This window comes from Diabrotica virgifera, chromosome 4 (assembly GCF_917563875.1).
Source record: "Diabrotica virgifera virgifera chromosome 4, PGI_DIABVI_V3a".
NCBI classification, from domain to species: domain Eukaryota; kingdom Metazoa; phylum Arthropoda; class Insecta; order Coleoptera; family Chrysomelidae; genus Diabrotica; species Diabrotica virgifera.
Window position 1 is genome coordinate 187,843,285 of NC_065446.1, and position 21,372 is coordinate 187,864,656.

Below are 21,372 nucleotides of genomic sequence, written 5' to 3' on the forward strand. Positions count from 1 at the left end.
AAATCTAATATTTAAAACCCATTTATCCGAAAGACACTAATACTGTTATCCACATATTTCTTAATGGTGAATAAATAAAATAAAGACTTACTTTTCCAACAATAATATAGAAATCATCAAAACATCAATGTTTCAAAACAAATCCAGTTGTGAAGGCTTTTATGTGCCTGAAGGCTTTTGTATGCTTTCATCTGCTGCTTAAAGCAGTAACTGTGAGACTCTAGCAGTCTATCTATAATAGCATTATAACAGTAATTGAAGGAATGCACTGTAAAATCCAATTCTGATGACTGAATTGTATATGGATCTAAATCTCCAATTATTTTCAGCTTCAATGAATATCTAAAACAAGAAAAGAAATAATGTTATTGCTTGCAAAATTCATCATTATTGATAAATATCAGGGAAAAATGAATAGTAAATAAAAAATTGTTTCGCCTACCTTTCTAAAACATCTGCGGAGTTTCCATTAATAATTTCCTTAAATAATCACTTTGCATTGTGGTAAATTTATAAAATTTACAAATGACAAACAGAAGTTTTAAAAAATACACACAAAACAGCCAACAAAATCCAAATGAATCCAAAAAAGGCAAAATACTAGGACAAACAAACAATGAAATGAAACGACAACGATGATACAAACATAACCCTAGTTTTGTAACTTTTAAGCTCCAAGCTCCTCCCAATTTCGTGACGTCAGACTTAGGCTGGCTGAAATGAAAACGTCTTTTAAACGTATTTTAACGTCATTAATCTTACGTATTTAAAATCACCTACAAAAGACGTCGATATGACGTAATGTTCAACTACGTGTATATATTCCACCAAATACTGACGTTTCCTCGACGTTGTTGACGTCACTTGGTTGCCTGTGACTCGGATAACGAGTACCTAAAGTAAGGTAATAAAAATAATAATCAATATGACAAGGTAAGTAAAAGCATATAAGTAGATAAAGATAACATAAGTATAATATGATAAAAAGAAATGCAAGTGCAACTATAGATAAACCATTAAAAAAAATAAGTACCAACTATATGGAAAGCCAAATAAGACAAAGTTCTACACCAAAGGGTTTGAAAAAACTGCATAAAACCAGTCCTAAAAGACTTAACCAATAAGTTAATAATGAGAGAGAGAGAGATAATGATACATAATGCAAATGCTACTTCCATCAAATGCATACCAGGGATCTACACTAAAGAACAAAATATATGTATAAAAATGCATAAATATGATTTGCAAAAATGGAAAATAACAAATGCTAGTAGCTAAACTACAATCATACTTCAAAGCGCCACAATTCTACACCAGATTTCTAAAAGTAGATATGCATAGAATTGTTTGAACTCCAAAAGAAAAAATTTATAAAAGACATCATCCTAAAAATAATATACAGCATTAAACTGTATATCAACAGTCATTAAGACCAAAAAAACGGAACTCAGACTCAATAGATCTGGCCCAACCCTATGGATAACTTATATGTACCCTAGGAAAAAAAACACTAGGTGTCTATGCAGCTATATATAAGCCATACACAACTTATAAGTGCCGGATGAGGCTTTCATGCTAATCTGTATCAAAAATCAGTACAACACCCAAAATAAAATAATAAAACAATAATATATAGATAAATAGGGCATTGTTAAATAAAAAAGATGTTAAATATAATGTTTATCATAATTAATATAAGTGCAATAATGCAAAAAATTGAAAAATGTAAAATATCATGCTTTACGAACAAAAAATTTTTTTGAGATTCAAGACAAGAAGAAGAATGGTTTAAATTAATATTCTGAATACGTAAAGAAGAAGAATAAGAATAAAATACCTTAATGAAAGAAAAGAACTTGAAAATTGTCCTAGTCTTTACTATACAAGTAAAGTAGTATATACCATCCCAACAGAAAGTTCGACGGAAACAACAAAATTTTTGGTAGTTGTACAAAATTGGTAATAAATATATGAAAACAACTAGGAAATATAAGAATAAGTAAAAAGTAATTGAAAATAAGTAATAAAACAAGATTTAAATGCACTTTAGAGTACACAGAAGTACCTATGAAAAGAACGCAGAAGAAATAGGACGTATAAAAAGTACAGAAAATATGACAATAAATGGAAAAATTCTCTTGGGTTTTGGAAAGTTACAACAAAATAAGAGTAATTAAAGAAGAACTACCAAAAAAAAACTGGTTAAATTGAAAAAACAGAAAAAAAATGCCATGTGGACATTACTATCAAGGTTCTAACATAAAAATTAGCCAAAAAAGGTAGGTAAAAAGTATCAAAATGTTAAAAATACCAATATTTGCAACTGTAAATGTATTTTAAATCAATTATGCTGAAATATATAATTAAATTATTGAAACTGGTAATACTTTTTGACCCATAAGAAGTGAAAATATATAAAAATTAGTCAAAAAGGTAGTCAAAAAGTACCAAAATAGATAATATATATAGATTTACTGCAAAAATTGAATATAAAAATGAAATATAAGAAAATAGTATTTATTAATGCTTGTTGTCTGCTACCAAACCACACACTCACAGCTCGATTCTTCGGATAAGACAAGTGCGTTGGTGCGCCAGTGAAACGAAAAAGCGCACATGAGAAACGTTGCGGCGCCAGTGTAACGAAATAGCGACAAAATTATTTCGGCCACATAGTGAGAAGAACGGATACCATGGAACTACTGACAGTAGAAGAAATGGTAAAAGGTCAAAGACCAATAGGAAGATATCCAACATGTTGGGCAGACTAAATGAAGATTCTGGTGGGAAAAATCCCACATGAAGCCGTCCAACTGACACAGGATCGCAGCATAACTAACAATATTTAGAGTGTCACCATGCTGTAACCAGTAGCGGATCCAGAAATTGGGGAGGCGGGGGTCATAAATCTTGAGGGTGATTTAATTACTTTTCTCTGACGCAAGGTCACTTAGTCTTACCGCCCCTAGGATAAGTGGGATTTCAATTATTTTTTGAATGGGCCTAATTATTTTTTTTTTGGTTTTTATTTTTTTTTAGGACTATTAAACTGCTATTTATTTTCGTTTGAGGGGGGCATGACCCCGTGATCCCCCTCGGATACGCCACAGACTCTTAAACAACTTTAAAAGGAATACTATAGATTATATTTTTTTTTTAATATACTTACAGGCAACAACCACTGTCAAATTACACACTAAGAGTAATCGCATAAAATAGAACGGGGGGTTAGACAGTGAGACCCAATGTCACCTAAACTTTTTAATACGGTCTTAGAACATGCTTTCAAGAGTTAAGATTGGATGACAAAGGGAATAAAAATAGATGGAGAATACCTAAACATCTTAAACTTCGCCGATGATATAGTCATAATAGCTGAGGATCTAGGTATGGCAAGAGAGATGGTACAAGAACTCGTTGTGGCTACAGAAAATGTAGGTTTAAATATAAACATCTCGAAAACAAAAATAATGACAAATTTGGTACCCAACCAGAACATCAGTATTGTTGGGAAGGAAATAGATCTCTTAGATAGATATAATACCTGGAATATGAAATTACGATTGGCAGGGATAACCAGGCAGCATTTGGAAAACTGAGAGAAACTTTTAAAACTGAGTTGCCCACATGCCTAAAGAGAAAGGTATTTGATCAGTGCGTCCTCCCAGTCTTGACGTACGGATCAGAAACACTTACCTTAACTAAAGCCTCGGCTACCAAACTAAGAGTCACGCAGAGAAGAATGGAGCGGTCAATGTTAGGAATAACTCTGCGATACAAAATCAAAAACGAAGAAATCAGGAGAAGAACAAAGGTGACTGACGTCATCGAGAGGATAGCCAAGTTGAAGTGGAGATGGGCAGGACACATAGCCAGAATGACAGATGGGCGATGGACGAAGAGGTTATTGGAATGGAGGCCAAGAGAAGACAGGAGAAGCGTCGGTCGACCGCCTACAAGATGGACTGACGACTTAAGAAAGGTAAATAAAAACTGAATGAGAGCGGCGCAGGATAGATGGGGTTGGAAACGAGGGGAGGAGGCCTATGTTCAGCAGTGAACTTTTGGGGCTGGATGATGATGATATTTGTTTTTGACTGGACACTGAAAAGAAAAAAAGAATGGTATAGCCATATAAGCATAATGGGAGAAGGAAGACTGGAAAAGATACCACGAGATATAGATCACCAAATAGCCGACGGAGTATAGGAAGGCCAAGGAAGAGATGTAGTGACAACCTGGACATCTGATGAGGAAGTATCCGAAGATGGAACAGGCGTGAGTCTGTTAAGGAAGCAGAAAAAAGAAAAAGCAGAATATTTCTTTTTAATTCTTTAGGATATTATTTATCTTGCAATTCTAAGATATTTTTTTATGGTAAGAACTGTTTTATTTGGAGTTCTTACATAGGTGAAATTCTTAAATATTCTGGTTCAAGCTGGAGTGATTTTTTGGATTTACGGCGATGCAGCGAATTTTAGATTTTCTTACGATATAGTATGATTATAGTATTATCTTCTTGCATTGTCACTGAATAAATAGATATGTTGTTAAAAAGGACTTTTTTAATCAGTGCATGGGGATAAGACTATCAATTTATCATTAAATAGGTTGTAAAACAGGTTAAGGTTTTTTTATGAAACGATTTGTCTGATATTTGGAGCGTGTGTCAGCGTAACTAGGAACCATATGGGAAACTTTTTTAATATCAATTTTACGAAAAAAAAGTTATTCTTTATAAAGTGCTCTGCATAGTCTAAAACCTAAGATGCAATCATCAGATATCAACTTTTATTAATAATATACGAGGTATGTCCAAAAATATGCATTTCGCTCAGGAGTAAAGTGCCTTTATATTTCACAATATCGAAAATTGTTATTAAGAGCACACAGTAGCGATCAACAGGTAGCAACAGACGCGGTCAAAGATTGCGAAAGTTCTGCGACAAAAGTGAGGCAACAGTGCGTCGGTAATTCGACACTGACAGTGACGTTTATACTATCAAAAACAATAATTTTTACACACATTGGCCCGAAATGTTGCCAAATCAGTGACGTTCGATTTCTTGTTATAAAAAAATCGATTTTTAGTAGTTCCAATGTGACACAAACTCTAGGCACGGGATAAAAAAGTTTATTTGAAGAAAGTGTATTTTTTTGTCTTTCTTAATGGCGGCACAGGCTCCTTTTTTCAATATTTTATTTAGTTCTAGTAGTTCGTGTAATTTCCACATGCTAACAAATTTCTGAAATTGGGCTCTGTACCGCCATCCTTTATTATATTACGAATATGTGTGCCAAATATCTCGAAAAAATATTCAAAATTAGAGCCGCAATCTTGGAACGCGTCTGTTGCTACCTGTTGATTGCTACTATTTTCTCTTAAGAAAAGTTGTTTGTAATTAAAAATTATGTTATAATATGCATTTACACTCTTCTAATTGAAAAAAAAATTCCTCAAATTACGGATATCCAACGTCACTTTTATTTAAGATAACTCCGTTATTATTAATTTTGCGAAAAAAGTTATTCTATATAAAAATGTCTGAATAGTCAAAAAACTAAGATGCAGTCATAAAATATCAATTTTTTTAAATTTTATACGAGGTATGTCAAAAAATATGAATTTCGCTCAAGAGTAAAATACATTTAGAGTTCACAATATTTCAATTAGAAGGATGCAATTGCATACTGAAACATATTTTTTAATTCTGAACAACTTTATATAATAACAAATCTCAATATTGTGAAAAATAAAGATACCTTACTCTTCAGCGAAATTCATATTTTTTGACATACCTTGTATAAAATTTACAAAATTAAATATCTTATGTTTGTTCTTGTTTATGTTGTTTCTTGACTATGCAAAAATTTTTATAAAGAATAACTTTTTTTAGTAAAATTAGTAATAACGGAGCTGTCATAAATAAAATTGATGTTAAGTGTCCGTGATTTGAGAAAAAATTTCAAAAAATTTTTTTCAATTAGAAGAGTGTAAATGCAGATTATAACATAATTTTTAATTACAAACAACTTTTCTCAATAACAATCTTGAGCGAAATTCATATTTTTTGACATACCTCGTGTACTGTTGATAAAATTTGATATCTGATGAATGCGTCTTAGGTTTTAGACTATGCAGAACACTTTATAAAGAATGACTTTTTTTCGTAAAATTGATATTAAAAAAGTTTCCCATATGGTTCCAAGTTACGCAGACACGCTGTATATATAATATATTTATAAAATATAGACATATTATTGTATATCAGACAAAATAAATCTTCTAAGGTCTTGCAGTAATGTTAAATATTATTGTCCAATACAAATTAACAAAGTTAGCTACAAATGTCTACAGTGACCCTATTCTCTAAAACAAAATATTTAATATTATTTGAAGTAAAATAAAAATCGTGTTGTAAAAAGTAAACAAAATATCGATCTCTAAAACGCCGTCCACACTCTCGCCGAAGTCGATCGAGGTTCAACAATTACGAGAGTGTAGAAAGCCACCTTGTGTAACTTTGTCTAACTTCGTTCTACTTCCGAAATCTGTCGGTCTAGCCAGTCTAGCGCGTCCGAGTCAAAGGGATCTTTGTCAGTATCGCACCGCTTGAATGTGTTCCTCGCTAAGTAGAACGAGTGTGTATATTTGCCTAAGTAATAGCCGAGAGTGTGGTGCCCGTTTAAGGAAAATAATCATACGTATGCAGGTGCAATCAAATTAAATGAAACAACTCGGATGAAAATCTCAAATGGCTAAAAAGGTAAACAACAAACAACTTTTACCTTGATTAACATAATTTTCACATGTGTTTATTTCAGGTACTTTTATCAATAATTTTTTGCAGTGTCCTTTTACTTTAATTTGCGCTGCAGAGTCGACATGTTTATTTTTGTATTTTTCATAACGCGACTTCTGCAAATGAGAAAATTTAAAACCACGGATGTTTAATCCAGCTTTCAGAATACAATTTTTATAATGTTTCACGTTTTTCAAAACAATTTCAAAGAAGCAAAAGCTCAAAGCTAGTAATATTTTTTTATAAAAAATAATCGCACATTTCGGCGAAAAGGAAATTGAAAAGTTTATTATAATACGCTAAATATCAAAATTAACGCACCACCTTAAAAATGGGACATTTTTGATTTCTCGTATTTCCTAAACCTGTTGTCCAATTTTAGTGATTTTTTAATATATGTTATAGCATTATTCTTTAAGAATATTAGAGAGTTATTGCCACCGGCAAATAAAGGATCCTTTATTACAGGATACTTTAATAAAGGACAAATACAGGACGGGTCTAAAAGAGTGGTATTGCAAACGCAGTTAAAGAATCTTTTATTTTGACAAATGACATGAAGTATTTTTGTAAATATAAAAATAACCTATAAAATTCCATTTGTCGATATAAATTAAAATAAGATAATTGAAGAGTAACACGTTAAATTTAATTATTTTGTCATTTAAAGATGTTTAGAGAACAACAATATATATCATAATACTCATCGTTCGATAATATGGAAGTGCAATAAATTGGAAATACTATTTTAGGAGTTTTTAAATACTTTTGCATTATGGGTATATGTAATGGGGAATTTCTGGAGAATATATTATTAGGGAATAGTGGATATCCATTCCTCAACTACAACTACCGAATGACACCATTCCAGAATTTTCAGACAGAAGTTGTGTTTTTATAATCCATCACAAATCCCTTCAAGAATTGTTATTGAAAGAACATTTGGTATTGTGAAGAGATTTCCCATTTTACCATATGTAATGAGATGCAAGTTACCTTTTATTCAAAGAATAATATCAGCTTGTTCAGTTTTACATATTGCAGTAGTACATAATAGAGAAAACGTTGAAATACTGGCAAATGAGTGTGCTGTTGATATTGATATAGAAGATGTGGCAGTACATTTTCAACCAGGAGCTAATCTAATGCGACTAAATTGTGTGTGTGTTTGTTTAAAATTATTGTTCGACATTTAAAGCTAGCGCTTAAACTAATTTTATTTTTATTGGACTGCAGTTTGTTAATAAATTTATATAAAGATAATATTGGTGACTGATTCTAAGTATTTTATGATCATTAGCAGGTTTTAAATAATAAATTTATAAATATATACATACATGCTATTGGCGTTTGATCTTTTATCCATTATGGCCCTCTCTTTCTTTCTTTTCACCTCTGGATAACTAGTTATCAGGAAGTTTATCTGACAGATTAGATACTAATAGATATCTGACAGAGAAAAACTTCCCGTTAAGTAGTTATCCGGAGCTGAAAAGACAGATACTAAGGATACTGTTATATAAACTTCCCAATAATTAGTTATCTGAAAATGAAAAGACCTCTAATCTGTCAGATAAACTTCCCGATATACAAAAAGATAATAGAAGAATTAAGCTTTATGCTGGTTTTTATTAATTTCTTTGGCAATGTTTAAATAAACAAATACTGATGGCATGAAATGGATCACGAACAAGGAGGAATGAAGAAGGAATTGGAGATTGTGTTTACCATTAAACGCATAAAACTGCAGTATCTGGGACACATATGATAAATCAGCACCGTTACTCCCTGCTGCAGTACATATTGCAAGGTACAGTCAAAGGTAAGCGAAGACCTGGTAGAGGGAGAATATCAATGGAACTGTTTCGAATCGCAGCTAGCAAGGTTACGATTGCTATATGATTTCCAACATTCGAAACGGATAAGAACCAAAAGAAGAAGATGGCATGAAAATCAAAGTGTATTAATACTTTTGTTTAAAAACTTTATAGATTCTAATCTATAAAAGATTAAATTTTCAAAAATAAATACTTGAACCTTTGTTTTATTTTGTTAACCTGTTGTTATATATCTGTTGAATAGAACTCTATTTTGAATCTAGAATTTTAACAAATCCTAACTTTCATTAAAATTTATTGATCTTATATCTTCAATCTCTTATATCTTCAATAAATATTTATTTCTATAGAAAAATGTAATATATATTGAGTTTAATAAATGAGTTACTGATATTTTAAGTCTGATCATTGTAATTAATAACAATTTAAAATTATTTACGTAATATTCCTTTTTACAACTTCTTGTAATAACTCAAGCTTCAATAAAATGTTCTTTTCTATTTTCGTTTGGGTCAAAACATCAATAATCTATATCTCAGAATATTACTTAGAGTTGTTTTTAATAAATAAAACCCAACATACAACTTTAATGATGAAAGTTTAATCAAATATCAATCCCACAATACATAAATTATCAATCCAAAGAAGCGACAAGATAAATTCAAAATACAAGTGAAGTTAGACCTTTCTTCACATTTTTGACACGTTATGTCAAAATAAAGGAACTTTTATTAAAATAAAGGTGTCCTCTAATTTTCCTTAAATACAGGCGGCCTGTATTTTATTAAAAGACAAAAATAAAAGACGCAATACTGCGCATGCTTATATGTCAAAATAAAGGATCTTTTATTACAGGTCGACTTAAAAGACGTTGGCAATAACTCTCTATTGTCGTAATAATATTGTTGCTAAACAGATAAGTGTCATTGTATACCGCGTGTAAAAATGATAGTGTGTTTTTTCCTCAAAGTTTGGAACACCTTGTGGAATATTCTAGCGTATTTAAAATATTGAGATTAAAACTCAGCTGTAGCCTTAGGCTATCTTAACATTTTGCTTTTTGATTCATTCGATGATGTTGGAGAATAAAAAAGTTAGTTACTTTAAAATCTAGCAACGTTCTTCATCAATACAGGGTGTTTCTAAATAAGTGCGACAAATTTTAAGGTGTAATTCTGCATGAAAAATAATGACCATTTGCTTTATAATCATATTATGTCCGCAAACGCTTCGTTGCCGAGATACGGGATGTTGAATTTTTTCTTACAAACTGACGATTTATTTATTGCTCTAAAACCAGTTGAGATATGCAAATGAAATTTGGTACGTTTTAAGAGCTAGTTATTGCGCATTTTTGGCATACAATTAAGAATTTTATATTCACCATTGGCGTGCATACGGTTAAAATGACCGGGTAATATGACCCGTACGCACGCCAATGGTAATATAAAATTCTTAATTTTATGTCAAAAAATGCACAATACCTACCTCGTAAAACCTACTAAATTTCATTTCCATATCTCAACCGGTTTTAGAGCAATAAATAAATCGTCAGTTTGTAAGAAAAAATTCAACATCCCGTATCTCGGAAACAAAGCATTTGCGGATGTATATTTATAAAGCAAACGGTTATTATGTTTTCATGCAGAATTACCCCTTAAAGTTTGACGCACTTATTTAGAAGCACCCTTTATTGATGAAGAACGTTGCTAGTTGTTAAAGTCCCTAACTTTTTTATTGGCCAACATAATCGAATGAATTAAAAAGCAGAATGTTAAGAAAGCCTAAGGCTATAGTAAAGTTTTAATTTTAATATTTTATATACTCTAGAATATTCCACAGGGTGTTCCAAACTTTGAGGAAAAAACACACTGTCATTGTTACACCCGGTATACAATGACACTTATCTGTTTATCAACAGTATTATTACATCGATATTCTTGAAGAATAAAGCTATAACGTGTTAGGAAAATCACTAAAATCGGAAAACAGGTTTAAGAAATACGAGACATAAAATATCCCATTTTTAAGGTCGTGCGTTACTTTTGATGCTTAGTGTATATTTTTTAACAAAAATATGATTAGGTTAGGTCCAATATTAAGATCAGTGATTGTTAAGTAGGGTTTAGAAGAGAAATTTGCGCTATAGACACATTGTTTGGTATAATAATTATTGTTCCATTTTATCATTGCCCATTCATCATCATTCATTTTCAAACAAGTTAAATTAAAACATAATGTGAAACTTACGTCCATGTTAGTCCAGAAAGCCACTGCGCATCCGCTAGGAAAAATATTCTAATTCGGATCTTTTGCACAATCTTACTCAAAAAGGACTCCTTTTAACAAATTTGCATGTTGCCAGGACCAAAAGGTGGTTAAAAATTTTTTATACGTTTTTTTTTTTGTTTTTTTCCTAAAATTATTATTTTTGCATGGAAAAAAGGTTTTTTAGGTTTTTTGGATCATTCCAAACAGAAAAGTCATTAGTGACTTTTCTCTAAAAATGATAGTTTTTGACATTATAAGCGATTAAAAATTGAAAAATTGCGAAATCGGCCATTTTTAACCCTCAAAAACTATGTGAAAAACTGAAAATTTGAATGTTGCCAAAGTAGGTAGATATTCTTTAAACATCGATCGATGAAATCCCAAAGAGTTTTTTGCAATACAATATTTAAAACCCTTTTGTTTTTAATTGCTAATCAAGCGTGCGCGACACTATTTTCCACCGACAGTGTGGTGCAAATGAAAGGAATAAATCCGTTATTTCGTAAACCGGCGACTTTAAGGAAAAATCTCGAAACAGGTCAATTTTTATTTATAAGTTATTATATTGTGGCATATAGAGTATACTAGTGACGTCATCCATCTGGACGTGATGACGTAATCGATCATTTTTTTAAATGAGAATATGGGTCGTGTGCTAGCTCATTTAAAAGGTTCTTCAATTATTATCTATTCAGAAATAGAAACATTTACATAATTATTTATACAGGGTGTCCAAAAAATTTTTATTAAATTAAATTATTTGACAAAAAAAGAAGTAGAAGGACACCCTATATAAATAATTATGTAAATGTTTACATTACTGAATAGAGAATTCAAAAACCTTTCAAATGAGCTACCACACGACCCCTATTCTCATTTAAAAAAATCATATATTACGTCATCACGCCCAGACGGATGACGTCACTAGTATACCATATATGCCACAATATCACAACTTAAAAATAAAAATCGACCTGTTTCGAGATTTTTCCTTAATGTCGCCGGTTTACGAAATAACGAATTTATTCCTTTCATTTGCACCATACTGTCGGTGGAAAATAGTGTCGCGCACGCTTGATTAGCAATTAAAAAACAAAAGAATTTTGAATACTGTATTGCAAAAAACTCTTCGAGATTTCATCAATCGGTGTTTAAAGAATATCTATCTACCTTGGCAATATTCAAATTTTCAGTTTTTCACATAATTTTTTGAGGGTTAAAAATGGCCGATTTCGCAATTTTTCAATTTTTAATCGCTTATATGTCAAAAACTATCATTTTTAGAGAAAAGTCACTAAAGACCTTTTCTGTTTGGAATGATCCAAAAAACCTAAAAAAAACTTTTTTCCATGCAAAAAATACAATTTTAGGAAAAAAACAAAAAAAAAACGTATCAAAATTTTTTAACCACCTTTTGGTCCTGGCAACATGCAAATTTGTTAAAAGGAGTCCTTTTTGAGTAAGATTGTGCAAAAGACCCGAATTAGAATATTTTTCCTAGCGCATGCGCAGTGGCTTTCTGGACTATGTGTAGTATCATTAATACGTACTCTCAGTGGTAATAATTAGGATATACATACATATATTATATACAGGGTGTCCCGAAAAGATTGGTCATAAATTATACCACACATTCTGGGGTCAAAAATAGTTCTATTGAACCTAATTTACCTTTGTACAAATGTGCTCATAAAAAAAGTTACAGCCCTTTGAATTACAAAGTGAAAATCTATTTTTTTCAATATATCGAAAAGTATTAGAGATTTCTTGTTGAAAATGGACATGTATCATTGTTATGGCAGGAACCTCTTAAAACAAAATTATAGTGAAATTTGTCCACCCAATAAAAATTTTATGGGGGTTTTGTTCCCTTAACCCCCCCAAACTTTTGTGTACGTTCCAATTAATTCAATATTGTGGTAACATTAGTTACACACAACGTTTTTAAAACTTTTTTACCTCTTAGTATTTTGTCGACAACCCAGTATTTATCGAGATGCGGCTTCTTTTTTAATATGTTTACGTAAAAATTTTAAGGGGGTTTTGTTCCTTTAAGCCCCCCAAATGTTTGTGTACGTTCTAATTAAACTATTATTTTGGTACCATTAGTTAAACACAGAGTTTTTAAAACTTTTTTGCCTCTTAGTCTTTTTTTGATAAGTCACGTTTTATCGAGATGTGGCTTCTTTTTCAAAATATACCTAAAAATGTAAATTATAAATACATTTTCAGATTACTAACAGGTCGCTACAATCGTACTTAACCATATACAAATATGTGGTGGATTCGACAAATATTCAAAATATCTCTATAAACACTGGCTTGTCGCAAAAGTACTAAGAGACAAAAAAGTTTTAAAAATATTGTGTTTAACTAATGGTGCCACAATAATTATTTAATTGGAACGTACACAAAAGTTTGGGAGGGTTTAAAGGAACAAAACCCCCATAAAATTTGTGGGGTGCACAAGTTTCACTTTAATTTTTTTTAAGATGTTGCTACTATAAGAGTGCAACATGTCCATTTTCAATAAAAAATCTCTAAGAGTTTTCGATATATGAAAAAAAATCGATTTTCATTTTGTAATTTCAAAGGGCTGTAACTTTTTTTGTGTGCACTATTGAATATAGGTAAGTGAGGTTCAATCAACCTAGTTTAGACTCCAGAATCTGTGGTTTAATTTATGACCAATTTTTCCCGAACACCCTGTATATTAGAATAATAGCTATTATCATGTGGACATGTTTTATAAAGTAATTTTATTGAAGCGTTTAATCTTGTTTCACTATTGAGAATATTGATGGACTCAACAGTAAATAGCTTGAACATTTATGCAGATGAATGTATGTTTTACAGACTTCAACGAAAAATTCAAGAGCACAAACTCATAGATAAGTACACAGAAAGATGAAAATTAACAACCGTGATTTAATAGTTTTAGCTAATTATAGAATCTTTATTGGAAGAAGTCAGTACAAGTTAAAGTAGATATGAGTTGTCCGGTAAAATAGAAATTTCGCGCAGAATCGTGTAGGTTTATTTTCCTTCTTCCCTTTAGCTTATGCCGTAAATCTCTTCGTCACGAATCTTATCATTATATTCCCGGGCATTGCCTGTAATGATGTAGCCCCATTAATAATTATTGTAAATTGTTTTTCCACCTACCTCTACCGAAAGTATACTTTTTCAAAATGAATAACCATTTTCAATTTCGCTGCAAAACGAAACTACAGCCAAACTATATTCTAGTCCAATCAGAGAGTGCAGCAAGCACCTCTATCGGTTTCGAAACTTATTAGTCTCAACAGGAGGCACATATGATGGTCTCTCTTATCCAACCAAAACAAACCCCAGCGTGCAGTCCCGGATTGCAACGAACGAAATGGCATAGATGCCCTAGCGACAACTGCTAGCAAAAAGACTAAGTTTTTACTCTAATGGCATATAAAATAACACAATGCTATTCTACACCCCACCAGAATGAAAACAATGGGAACCTTCTCTAGTGACACCTTCGAGGCTTCTACAATTTGCAAGTCATACGGATGCTGAGACTAAGGAATATGAGGGAATTCTACAATTTTCAATTCACGTCCCATCTACTCAGCGCGGTAAAGTTCCAACGAGAATGGTTCACTTCGTGCTCCAATCAGAGTAAATGTAAATCAAAATGAATAACAATTTTCAATTTCGTTGCAAAACGAAAATACACCCGAACCATATTCTAGTCCAATCAGAGAGTGCAGTAAGCACCCCTACCGGTTTCTAAACTTATTAGTCTCTCATCAGGAGGTACAAAATATACTGCTCTCTCTGATCCAACCAAAAGAAATCCCATCGTGCAGTCCCGGATTGCAACGAACGAAATGGCATAGATGCCCAAGCTGCAACTGCTAGCAAAAAGACGAAGTTTTCACTCTAATGGCATATAAAACAACACAATTCCATTCCACACTCCACCAGAGTGAAAACAATGGGAACCTTCTCTGGTTACTCTGGAACATTGTTTTCATTCTGGTGGGGTGTAGAATGGCATTGTGTTGTTTTATATGCCATTAGAGTGGAAACTTAGTTTTTTTGCTAGCAGTTGCCGCTAGGGCATCTATGCCATTTCGTTCGTTGCAATCCGGGACCGAAAGCTGGGATTTGTTTTGGTTGTATCAGAGAGAGCAGCATATGTGAAATATGTGCCTCCTGATGAGAGACTAATAAGTTTCGAAACCGGTAGGGATGCTTGCTGCACTCTCTGATTGGACTAGAATATGGTTCGGCTGTATTTTCGTTTTGCAACGAAATTGAAAATGGTTATTCATTTTGATTTACATTTACTCTGATTGGAGTACGAAGGGAATAATTCTCGTTGGGTCTTTACCGCGCTGAGCAGATGGGACGTGAATTGTAAATTGTAGAATTCCCTCATTTTCCTTAGTCTCAGCATTCGGATGGCTTGCAAATTGTAGAAGCCTGGAAGGTCTAACCAGAGAAGGTTCCCATTTTTTTTGTTCTGGTGGGGTGCAGAATGGCATTGTGTTGTTTTATATGCCATTAGAGTGAAAACTTAGTCTTTTTATACTATTTCAGACCTGATTGTAGGGAGCAAAGTTGTACTTTTCCTCCCTAGGGAGGAAAAATAAAAGTGACGTCATGGTATTTCATTAATGAAATATAACTTTTTGACGCCCTGTACAATATCTCTTTTCTATTACGTAAGTATCTATACATTTTAAAGTTTCTTTATAAAATACCCTGTATTTTGCAGAATGGTAAAAAACAGTAAACTGTTATTTTGATTTAACCATAGAGTTATATATTATCATAGAGAGAGTGTCATTCACAGCGAAGTGACGACACCATCTTTTTTATTTGGATTAGACATGTTTCACTCTTACGTATAGTAAAGCTGCAACAGTTGTCCCTCCCTTCCGTGCCTATACTCACACTTAATGTCATCTTAGTTTGTCGATACAATGTGTTAGAAATAGATGCCGAAATCCAGTCCATGAGATCTCGTCGTCAGGAAGCGCGGAAGGTAGGCTCACTCTATGTTAATATATACCTCTATGAATTTAACAATAGGTTTGTTCTAGCATCAGTTTCAAACGGTTTGTAACCATCAGCGAATAGTGGACCAGCGTAAGTAGACGGGATAGCACTGGTGACTGTATTATGTTCTCTCACTGAACAACTGTTTGCTGACGGTTTCTGACTAGTTTGACTGTTTGCTAGAACAAACCTAATGTTTACATTAATAATTTGACTTATATTTGACAGTTGACAGTTATATTGTACCTACTTGTTAGTTTTAGTTCTAATAAATTTTGTTGGTTATTTACATAAATAAATTAAGTAAAAATGAAAAAATTACTTGTTACTTGAGGAAGGTGGAGAAATTATATGTATAACATTGGAGTAAAGTGCCTTTTCCTCCCTTGAATTCTTACTGCTCTCCGCTACGCGTCGGGCAGTAAACTTCTTTCTCGGGAGGAAAAGTAGCACTTTCCTCCCTTGTTATACAAATAGCTATTTCCTTTGTCTAGTGCATGTTATTTGTATAATTTTTATGTGAATGTTTACGACATTCTATATATAGGGAGCAACGAAATAAATAAACAAGATAATATACAGTACGTAAATCGTTCAGCTGGACATAGGGAATATACACTGAGAGAATTGTGGCAACTGCGCTAACCTGTGTTCGTTGAAGCTTCTGTTCGAGTACGAGTTATTGGTGCGATAGAGCTGTTAGAACGAATATAATGAGTTGGTTTTGAAGCAAGGCTGTCCATAAGTAAATCAAAAACAAAGTTTACTTTAGCTAATTTTTAAAATATTTTTTATTTAAACACAAATTTCAAAACTAAACAGTTTTCCCATTCCCTTAGGCCAAAAATATTTAGCTACTACATTGTCATATTTTGACGTTTATTTGTATCAGTCGAAATGAGTTGTCAATTTTGAGGTTAATTCCCCTTAATGCTAACAACCATTTTATCATCGAGAGAGCTGAGTTGCCACAATGATCTCAAAATAATACAATGCATGTTTTTATGAATCTAAATATATACAATGTATGTTCCCTATGTCCAGCTGAATGATTTACGTACTGTATATGAAAATTAAAATAAGAATCGGAGACTTTAATGCTAAAATAGTCAATGGTAATACAGGACAATACTAAATGATCGGAAAGATGGGAAAAGGAGGGAGACGACGAGGGAATACAATGAGGATACGTGGATCGTAGAACTCATTATTAACGATATACAAGAACCAAATAGACTATATCGCACACCTGTATTAAAAGTGTAGCAACTCAAAAAAACACTTTTTTGACAAATTGAAAAAATCTATTCTGCTCGATAATAGTAAAAGATTTAAAAGCTTTTGTAAATCATATTAGAAACGTATTAGATTACGAAGTATTTTGGTATCACTTGGGTATTAATATTGCATTATTAATAGAAAAAAATGAGATTTTTTGACTTATTATACTTTCAAAAAATGAAATCCGCCATGATTTAAAAACTATTTTGAAAGAATTCAGTTTTGTTGCAATTAAATTAAGATGCAACACTTTTAATCCAAATTTGTCAAAATGAATCATAACACAAAGCTGTAGTTATTTTATTAAAATAGGGCTTTTCAACAATTCTCGTTTGTTTCGAGCTTCTCTCATATGTGGTATATTAATATTATACACAGATTATACAACATATGACAGAAGCTCAAAACAAATGACAATCGTTAAAAAACCTTATTTTATTGAAATAGGACTTTTCAACGATTCTTATTTGTTTCGAGCTTCTGTCATATGTCATATATTAATATACACAGATTATACAACATATGACAGAAGCTCAAAGCAAATGACAATCGTTAAAAAGCCTTATTTTATTGAAATAGGGCTTTTCAACGATTCTTATTTAAATGATACATGAATTATATAAAACAAATGACAATCGTTGAGAAGCCCTATTTTATTAAAATATGGCTTTTCGCTGATTCTCATTTGTTTCGAGCTTCTGTCATAATATATGTCGTATATTAATATTATACACAGATTATACAACATATGACAGAAGGTCAAAACAAATGACAATCGTTGAAAAGCCCTGTTTTATTAAATAGGGCTTTTCAACGATTCTCATTTGTTTTGAGCTTCTGTTATATGTCATATATTAATATTATACACAGATTATACAACATATATTATGACAGAAGATTAAAACAAATGACAGTCGTTGAAAAGCCCTATAGATAATAGACGTTCAGAAAAAGTAATTAAATCCATATTTTAAGTTCAAATTATATTTATTTTAAATAGTATTTTATACAAAACATATTCAAACGCAGTCAGTACGTTTACACAATATTGAAAATAACATAAAAACTATCCATAATTTTAAACAAAACTAAACTGAAATACAACATAATATTGACAATACATAGAAACTATCCATAATAAAAAAAACTAAACTGAGATCAATACATTAATGTGGGCCTCATGTAATATATTTTTATAGTAAGTGTCATAATAGGTTTTAGGAATTATATTTTTTTCTATAAGTTCCCTAATATCATTTTTTTAGCATCAGGTAAGGCAATTTTTTGTTATAAACTAATTTCACTCAGATGCACTGTTGAAGCTGTCAAAACTAGTTGACCTACTGCTGCTGCTGCTGGTGGATGAAGAATTTAGCTGTAGGAAATAATATGTTTGAGAATAATTTGTTTGGAGAGACATCAAAATTTGGATCAGCATCGGAATAATCTATATCGCTTTCGTTACTTCTAATGGGAGATACGTAATAATTTTTTCTCTGCTCCATGTTAACGATATTAGAAGTTCTTGGTAGACATAAATCATTAGAGGTGTTTTATTAAACAAATAAGTAGTCACGGCTCGGCATTATACTGAAACAATAACGATCAATAAGCTAAACCGTCAAAAGTGAAGCAACTCAAAAATATCATTTTATTCATTTGATATGCCAACTAAATATTCCAAAACCTCTAAAATAAAACTAAATCTCTTATAGTTAACATAAAATATTCAAAATTATCAGAAATGTCAGGAACTAATTAAATTAATGTTACAAAATGAATTCACCATCAAAACCGATTTAACCCGAAATTAAAAAAAAATATCAATGGGAAAATCCCAATAGTTGGCTGTATACCATAGTTTAAAAAACCAATACAGAAGTAAAAACTTCGAGATGTATTCTGGTATAAAATCGTTTATTTAAAAACTATAAAATGTCATCGATTGCAGAACGTTTTCGTTCTAAACAGAACATCTTCAGTGCCTAGAATGAAGTATTTCCACGTTAGATTAAAGCAAAAGGTTAAAAATGTGACTGTTAAAATGAAAAAAGTGTGGGAATACTTACATCCTGCCGAGTATTTTGAAACTAGCACACCGTAAATAGTGTTAACATCATCATATATGGTTTACATAATGTAATATGTTAAAATGTTATGACTACAAGTCGATGTTAATGGATAAAGTGGAACACATGCTAAAAGGGTGCCATGGTTCCCTGCTCGAAGATACTAGGTACTTGCCAATTCAATGGGCACAGACCAACTGAGAAATTATGAAGTGGATTTACAATTTGACAAGGGTGACATGACATGACAAGATAAAGCCAATTTTTGGTTAAAGTTTCATTTGATTTTGGATTTTTTAATAAAGTGCGGAGGTTTGTCTGCAAAAATAATTTAAATTATTTGAATAATAAAATCTACTGTAAAGTTTAAATTAGCAACTCTCTATTCCAGAATAACTTATAGATTCATTAAATTTAATGCAGATATATTACGTGGTTTAAGTTGTGACGTCATCGGATGTGAAATGACGAGTTGAAAGTTAAGTTTGTGGAAACAAGGAAATACACTACATAGTAAGATAATTAGACTTGCATGGAAAAACAAAGCTAAACAAGCCGAGAAAACCAGAATTTAAGAGTGTTTTTATGTGATGAAATGTTGGTTGCCTAACAAGGCAAGCAGACAACAGGTTGAAGGTAAATGGTAGAATATTGCGAGAAAACAGTATATATACAAAAGGTGGCTATATGTTGTGTTAAATTTATTATTATACTATTGTAATGAATAATTATGTCTGTTAAAAGTTGGAAAATAGTTGTTAACAAAATTAAATAACTAAAGATTACTGTTAGTGAGGTAGATATATGTGTGAAGGATATGATTGTATATAGTATTGTGAAATGAATGAGAGTATGTAATAAAATAATAAAATTAAACTATGTGACATAAAGTCTAATTCATCTTTATGTAGTTTTGAAAGGACTGAATGAATTGGAAGTAATGTATCTTGATAGTCTACCAACGTGGAATAGTGAATAAAATAATTAGAATGAGAGCTACCAATATAGGTCAAATTGTGGGTTGGTGTCAGTATGCAAAGAAGAATCTAAATTGAATGAGTATATGAAATAGAAAAGTATGAGATTGATTTCTATTGGTGATAGTGGAGTAAATAGACTGAACTAAATGATATATATTTAAGTGCACAAACTTTATGAACGTATGTGATTGTAACTGAAATCAAACAAATGCAAAATGTGAAAAAATTTTTATTTTAAATTGGGATAAATGGATATTGGAAGTTGCCTGATATGAATGGAAATGAAAAGATAGATGAAAAAAGAAGAATAGTGAATGCAATAAAACTTATGAAAGAAGTTTGACTGAATGGGTCGTAATGGATATAGGTGTGCAGTATCCTATTGTTAAGTAAAGTCTAAGAATCTAAAAAGAAAGCAGTGACAGAATGTTACTAAGTAAGGAAAGTGATATATATGACAGACCAGAGTGATTGGATGTATGGTGTTTTTTATTATTGTAAGCGGAGATGAGAGAAACTCTCATCTCCGCTTACAATAATAAAAAACACCATACATCCAATCACTCTGGTCTCATCTCCGCTTACAATAATAAAAAACACCATACATCCAATCACTCTGGTCTGTCATATATATCACTTTCCTTACTTAGTAACATTCTGTCACTGCTTTCTTTTTAGATTCTTAGACTTTACTTAACAATAGGATACTGCACACCTATATCCATTACGACCCATTCAGTCAAACTTCTTTCATAAGTTTTATTGCATTCACTATTCTTCTTTTTTCATCTATCTTTTCATTTCCATTCATATCAGGCAACTTCCAATATCCATTTATCCCAATTTAAAATAAAAATTTTTTCACATTTTGCATTTGTTTGATTTCAGTTACAATCACATACGTTCATAAAGTTTGTGCACTTAAATATATATCATTTAGTTCAGTCTATTTACTCCACTATCACCAATAGAAATCAATCTCATACTTTTCTATTTCATATACTCATTCAATTTAGATTCTTCTTTGCATACTGACACCAACCCACAATTTGACCTATATTGGTAGCTCTCATTCTAATTATTTTAT

General features: G+C 31.6%; 1 long non-coding RNA gene across 1 annotated transcript; it reads right to left on the reverse strand.

Annotated features, from left to right (window-relative positions):
- Positions 1 to 291: 291 nt before the first annotated feature.
- LOC126884035 (uncharacterized) lies at positions 292 to 872 on the reverse strand. Its single transcript, XR_007697811.1, has 2 exons — positions 443 to 872; positions 292 to 342 (listed from the first exon to the last, which is right to left on the reverse strand). It is a non-coding gene; the product is annotated as an uncharacterized LOC126884035 (long non-coding RNA).
- Between the last annotated feature and the right edge of the window lie 20,500 nt (positions 873 to 21,372).